Raw genomic sequence first — 7,162 nt, 5'->3', positions numbered from 1 at the left:
ATAAAATTTTATGTACGTAAATAAACATATTCAAGAGTAAAATGATAAAAAATTATGGCCAAACATAAAATATTTCAATAATTTGAAAAATACAAAAAAAAAATGAATTAGTAAAGTAAAAATATTCGTATTGGTTTTGTCTAAACTCTAGAAGTTTCTTTGAAATTCTCTCCTTCTTCACACATTTCCTTTCTCTCTATTTTGATACTCGAAAAATTGATGAATAAGGTGAAATCATGAATCTTAAAATTGAACATTAACTTGAAGGGTATGTTCCTACTGCATCCATTGAACAACAGTATGTCCGTGTAATTTCATCTTCTTTCCCTGTTTCCTTTATTTTTTTAGGCTTTAACTCGTTTGAATATTTAATTTTTTTTTAATTATATTTTGTATATTTTGATTCTCTTAAAACCACTGTTGCATTATATGTTCCTAATTTGATTTTTTGTTCCTCCTTTTGCTTTGCATGTTCAAAGATTTCATTTTTAAAAGGCATTCTGATTTAATTTCTTGTTTCAGGTGTGATTGTTTGAGTTTTACCTATAATATGTGTCCAGTGTGCTTAATGTTGTTAATTTTGAATATCCTGATGTTTGCATGTCAGCTGAGATAGTTGAATTTGAGGTATGGAATAAAAATAGAAGCAAGTAAATAGAAATATTGTGATTTGATTTATCATTTCTGGGTTACTATTGTTATTTCTTTTTCAAAAAATTGAATTTGAGGTATGCTTGTGTACTAAATTTAGAATCTAATTAGTAGTACTTGAACTCGTCGTTTAAAATTTAGAACTCATAAATTTAAAATTTTGACTTCATCCCAAACTTTGAACCCATAGAAATTGGCATAACTGGTGCCAACGGAAGTCTGTTGTTCATAACTCTTCACTGCTTTAGTGTTTGATGTTTCATTTGTAATCTAGTGTGTGTTGTATATAGTTAGATGGATACAGATAGGACAATGTTCAATTAGACAGATGCCAAACAAATTTTGTTCTTAAATAGTAATAGATATTTGGAATCTTTTTAAGGTATGTTTACTCAGTGGATACGAATCAGATCATGTGGGTGGAGCCCTGAATTATTGTTGTTTCTAGATATGGATATTGGTGTTGTTACCTTGAATTGACTTTAATTATTATTTATGAAAGTAGTTAAGATGATGTTATAGTAATATTTTATCATGTGAGGTGTAAGAAAAATGTTATATGGTGTTAGATGAGCCTTTTCAAGTATTAATGTTTATTAACCAACAGAAGTCGTTTGAACATTTTGCTGTGAAAGACGATTCTGTATTTGATGTATTGTCTAATATTGAAATTTATTAGTGTAGTACAATATCAAGGTTTATTTTTACTCAGTAATTGGTCGAATTGCTATTGGTAAGAAATTCTCCGCGACCTCTTTTAATTGAGAATCAGGTGAGGACGGTAAAGTTACAACTTTCATCCCCTTGTGAGTAGAGACAAGCAACAATGAGAGTATTTTTTGCGTACTCTTAGACTTCCAGATCCATCCTTCTGGCCATCGTTAATATTTGCATATTTTTAGCAGACATAACTTTTATATATTCCCACGACAAGAAATTTTTGGTAGCAACCAATGCTGTGAGTTCCTTTGTCAGACAACATCACTTGATTTCTTGGCAAAATACCAGTTTGATTTCAATCTGTGCATACGTGAAGGTAAGTCCTTAACACATTGGTTCTTCTCTTGGACAACTTAATGATATTGTATCATGTTGCAATTGGTTATTTTTATTAGCTGCTAGTTGGGTATAAGTGTGAAAGTTGAAGTTTTTATTGATTACTTGGGTAATATAGTGGAATGTTGTTTTAGATTTGAAATGAGTTTGTTCTGGACTTATGATTTTAGTAGAAAGTGTTCCGTCTGACATTAACCTGAACATTGATATATAATTGCACTTCAGGAACAAAATAGCAAAATTTGAAGAAATAAATACACAGAGAAGTAGTTGGCCAGTCACAAGTTTCTAAAGCAAAAATGTTGCAGGAGTTTAAAAGGTACTCCCTCTGTCCCATTATATGTGGCATCCTTTTACAGAATCAACAATGGTGGATCCTGAAACAACCATCATCGCCACCAACGTTATCAATATTTCTTTTTAGAAGAAACTCATAGGTAGTACGCTTTGCAATGACTTGAACAGTAATTGAATGTTGGATGCAGTTTTGGTATTTCTTAATTGGCAAAATTTACAACCTAGAAATCTTTCCATAAAATATTATCCTTACTACATGTACATTTCCCGTAATCTAATGTCGCTTTTACAATCTGCAATGTTGTATTGTTCTGCAGATTATGTTTTTATTTAAATTTTGTGTGTATTACTCGATGTGTATGGTTTCAAGGTTTGCTTACTATTGAGGGATGTTATCTGATTTTGGCAGATGGAGTTGTCAATGGTAATGTTAAATCTGACTTAAAGAAAGAAAAAATAATTGCATAACAAGCGTGTAATTGGTCTAAATGGATACAGACTTCCGTGCAGATGGACAAAACACTAGGAATTTAATATCTATATTAAATTTCACTTATTTGATAAAACTTCAAAAAATACATTTCTTTCGAAACATTACAAAATTCTTTCTCTATTTCTCAAACTTTCTATCCAGTTAAACTATCTATAAAAAAAATTGAAGTGGGAGGTGTATAACATGTGAGATAGGGGTTACAACTTATGAAGTAGAAAGAAATCAAAATATGAGTTGTAGAGTAGTCACTTCTGAGCAGTGTTGTAGGAGTGTGGGGGTGATATATGGCAGTCAGTTAGTAAAGGCGGTGGCATTCTTCTTTATCCATTCAAACCTCACTTTCTAACACAGTGTGTCACTCTCTAACGGATCAAAATATCTACTTCTTTTCCCGACCCCACGCCTTTATGAAAAAGATTTCTCCTTACATTCTCCGTCCGTTTTCTAGCTTCCGCATTCAACCAACCTTCCAATTATCCATCACTCACCAAGTAAAGCTCTCCTCTCCTCTTTTTATTTTTTTTTACAAAAACTTGATCCAAAATATATGGTCAAATGGTAGCTAAATGTATATGTATGAATTTGTGATATTTTGGAAGTGCAAATTATGTGCTTTTTCTTTGTTGCATTCAGATATTTGATGTTTGTGTATTTATTTACTTGGACTTATTTTTTATTGGTTTGGGTTAGTTGTGAGTATTTATCAATTTTTGGCTTGATAACTTGACTGTGTTCAGTGTCTGCGATTCTTAGTCACCGTCTTTTGTGGAGGACGTGGAACGTGCATTAAGGGAAATTAGTTTTTTATAGCAATAGTTATCTAATAGGACTTCTTCAAATCCGTGTGAACTGATTGGGTAGCAGTGAGCTTAGGCTATTTGAATTCTTTTTGCATTCTAAGGATAAATGCCTTCAAATTTTTAAGATGAGATTTGTTGATTTTCATAGTGCTTCCAACATTTGAGGGGACCATTTTCCTAATAATTTTTGTACACATTAGTATGTAGTTTAAACTGGTTGGCCTTATAACGGGAATGTTCTAAATTTGTCATATTTATATGGTACTCTTATTAAAGACAGTAATTTGATATGTAAGGAGATGTCACATTTTCTGAAGGAAGTTCTTTTCCAGTTACATAAATATTAAGACATGCTATGTGTTTGCTTCTATTCAATCACATAATGCAGAGGGCTTTTCTTTCTTCAGGATTTGAGTTATCAAAGAAGAAAACCAGAGATCAAAAATCGATGGGCGATAGCTATGCGGTCTGCGGCAAAAGCTTTGATAGGTCTCCTATAGAGCTTGAGGTAAGAAGAATGTTTTCTCTACCTGTATTGCTCGCCTTCAATTAATCTGTGATGATTTCTAATGCTGTATTCTTAGATCGAGATTATTATATATTCAGATAGATATAAGTTCTACTTCTACAAGTATTTCATTATTATATATCTACGTGGATCTTAATAGGACAAACTTATATGTATGTGTGTCAATCCATAAAATATTTATGCGAGTCTTATGTTAATCTACATGGTAGTCATATATTATCGAGCTTTGAATTGTCCTTGTACTAATAAAAGAAAAGTTTAAATTATCTTTTTAATTTCTCAATAAGATGTGCTTAGTTTCTTACAGGGCTCTTAATGGGAATATAAGCTATATATTGAAGTGGGAAGGAGAAGTTATATAGACTGAAGTTTTTAAATTTGAAATGTATAATGTTCTTCTAAACTTTTTATAAATTTCTCTAAACTTTCACCTAGAGGAATTCATTTAGACTAATGGGTCATATGTGATACTATTAATTTAGTTTACAATTTACACACACACACATTATAGTTCATCTTTATGAGGTACACACAGTGGGTCATAAAGCTTATTTGTACTTCATACTTCTTGTTACAATTTGTTGTAATCTTTTTTGAGATTGTGTACTGCTGCTTCAAGCAGAATCAATCATTTAAAAATTGAGAGATCATGGGTTGTGGAGTCAGCAGTAGTGGAGGACAGAGTTCCTTGGGTTACTTCTTTGGAGATGGCGAGGCTCCAAAACCTACCACTAAGAACGTAGAAGCTCCATAGAATCAGAGACCTATAGTACGTTTAAGACACTTATAATACATCTATATTGCATTCATAATTCACTTTATATAACATCTATATTGCATTCATTATTCACTTTTTATACATCTTTATTGCATGCACAATTACATCAAATCTGTGAGCATTCCCAAAAGGTACCAGCAAAGAGAGCATCTGCATATTCAACGCATAGAGAGAGAACCATATGCTCCATACTAACGCCATGGTACGCCAACTCATATTCTCCAAGTGAAGTGCAGATGGACAAAACACTGGAAATTTCTCTACAGTAATATGCAAGCCACCTTTCTTTAAAATCGGTTTTACAATGTCCTTGAAGATTACTTACCCGTCCTGGCTCCTACTAATTGGTTCTTTCTTTATGATTCTCATAGCGTGATCAAATGAATTAGTTTTTGAAATGACTGCTTTCAGAAGTTGAATTTGACATGGAAGCTGATTTTTTAATGAAGAAATTTCTTTTTTATTCTCTATTTAGTTCGATACTATGTGTTTCTTACGTTCTGATTTCTATCACCTCCTTCGGTTCCTGCTGCTTCAGTAATAGCACTTCCGATTTCAAAGTAGGTCAATCAAAGCCATCAACAGAATAGGTTCTTTTATCACCTTTTATAGATTTTTAGCAGTTTAATCAAGGATAAAAACATTTAATTTTTCTGAAGGAAGTTTTTTTCCAGCCACATAAATAGCAGCTAGTTCCTTCTACTATGCTTTTTTGATCAATCTCAGATATTGGCTTAGTATTCTGTAGTTCCTTTACCTTAGTGATTGCAGTAGTTTGCATGATCCCTTAATTATTTTTTTGGTTGAGCAATTGACTATTCATCACCTATATCTATCTTGCATATTCTACCATGCAGAAACTACTTTACCTTCTCTTTTTTATCATGTACTCCACAAAGATAGGGGTAAGATCTGCTGTAACCCAGTCTTCCCATATCCTACGTGTGGGACATAAAAATTTCTCAAAGTCAGATTGAATGTTCATCTATCATCTGTAAATTACATGAAAACAATATAATAATAGAGATGTTGGAACAATACAATTAAAACAAACGCATTAAACTAAATTAAGCTAAGCAATTTAAGTTGGCATAGCAAGTAATATTGTGTTTAAATTAACAATGAAAAAAAGAAGAGAAGATATAACGACCAAAAACCTGGAAATAAAATTATTGAAATCGTGATGAGACGAAAAACAATGAAAGATGGCAGTTGTTTATAATGATGAACAATCCAATGAAAAAAGCTCAAGCGTTTATATAGAAGGACTAGAAAAGCGGAATGTTTTTTGGTTGAAAGACACTAAGTAGAAATCAAATAGGATTAAAAAAACTGTAGCTAAATTTGGCAAGGATTTAATTGTAAACCAAGTAGGAACCAAATAGGATTTTAAAAAATGGAAAACGTGTGTTTAGCTAAATCTGGGAAGGCAAATTTTACCAAAAATTGATGGAAGGTAAATTTAAAAAAAAAACAGTGGAAGACAAATTTTACAAAAAAAAAAAAAAAAAGGTGGATTTAATTGTAATTTTTGAGCTCTTTTTTTTTTTGGAAGGAAAATTTAAAGGAAAATTTGAGCCGTTATTTTGAGGCCTTTTTTTTTTGGAAGAAAAATTTTGACCGTGTTTTTTTTGGTTGAAAGAAGAGCTAAATTTGTGAAGATTTTAATTGTAGAAAAATTTTAATATATTTATTTTTTAGAATTTAATTGTAACGAGAAGGGTAAAAGACAATTTTGTCTAAAGGGAACAGTTTTAATGAAGGACAAAAAGCTCAATTCATTTTTCTAAGAGGCTTCACACTTTTAATATATTATAGATAATATTCTTTTGGCAAAATGGCTCGATGGACCCTTGTACTATGTTCGATTTGTAATGTGGATACTCCTACGTACATGTTTGCTATCTGGGCCCTTGAACTCACTAAAAAACAACATTTTAAACCCCTCTGGCAGTTGTGTAACACAATCGTCCCACGTCAGCTTTCAACTTCCACGTCATTGTTAAGTATTACATTAAATTTCATGCCCCACGTCAACTGCCACATCATTTTTAAATATTTCATTAAATTTTATGTCATTTTTAAAATGCTACATAAAATATTAAATATTAAAATAAATTTAATTAAATAATTCTTTTTATAAATTGTAGAAATCCTAATATACAAACACAATAAATTTTTAATTTAAATTAATTTACATTTTTAACTATAAATTTAAATTTTCAACTATAAATTCTAATACACAAACATAATAAATTTTAATTTAAATTAATTTAAATTTTTAACTATAAATTTAAATTTTCAACTATAAATTCTAATATTCAAACACAATAAATTTAACTAAACATCAAATTTATTCCAAATAATTAAAATTTCTCTCCAATTAATTTAAAGTTTTAACTATAAATTCACATACACAAACATAATAAATTTTTAATTTTATTTAAAATATCTTTAGCAATTTGTAAAAGTTATAAAATTAATCCTAAACAAAATAAAAAATTTAAATTCAGAAAGTGAATTAAAAAAATTAAAAAAAATAAAATAGTGGGGGCTGG

Source organism: Capsicum annuum, chromosome 12 (genome assembly GCF_002878395.1).
Source record: "Capsicum annuum cultivar UCD-10X-F1 chromosome 12, UCD10Xv1.1, whole genome shotgun sequence".
NCBI classification, from domain to species: Eukaryota; Viridiplantae; Streptophyta; class Magnoliopsida; order Solanales; family Solanaceae; genus Capsicum; species Capsicum annuum.
The sequence above is the reverse complement of the archived record's forward strand: the minus strand, read 5'-3'. Positions refer to the sequence as shown.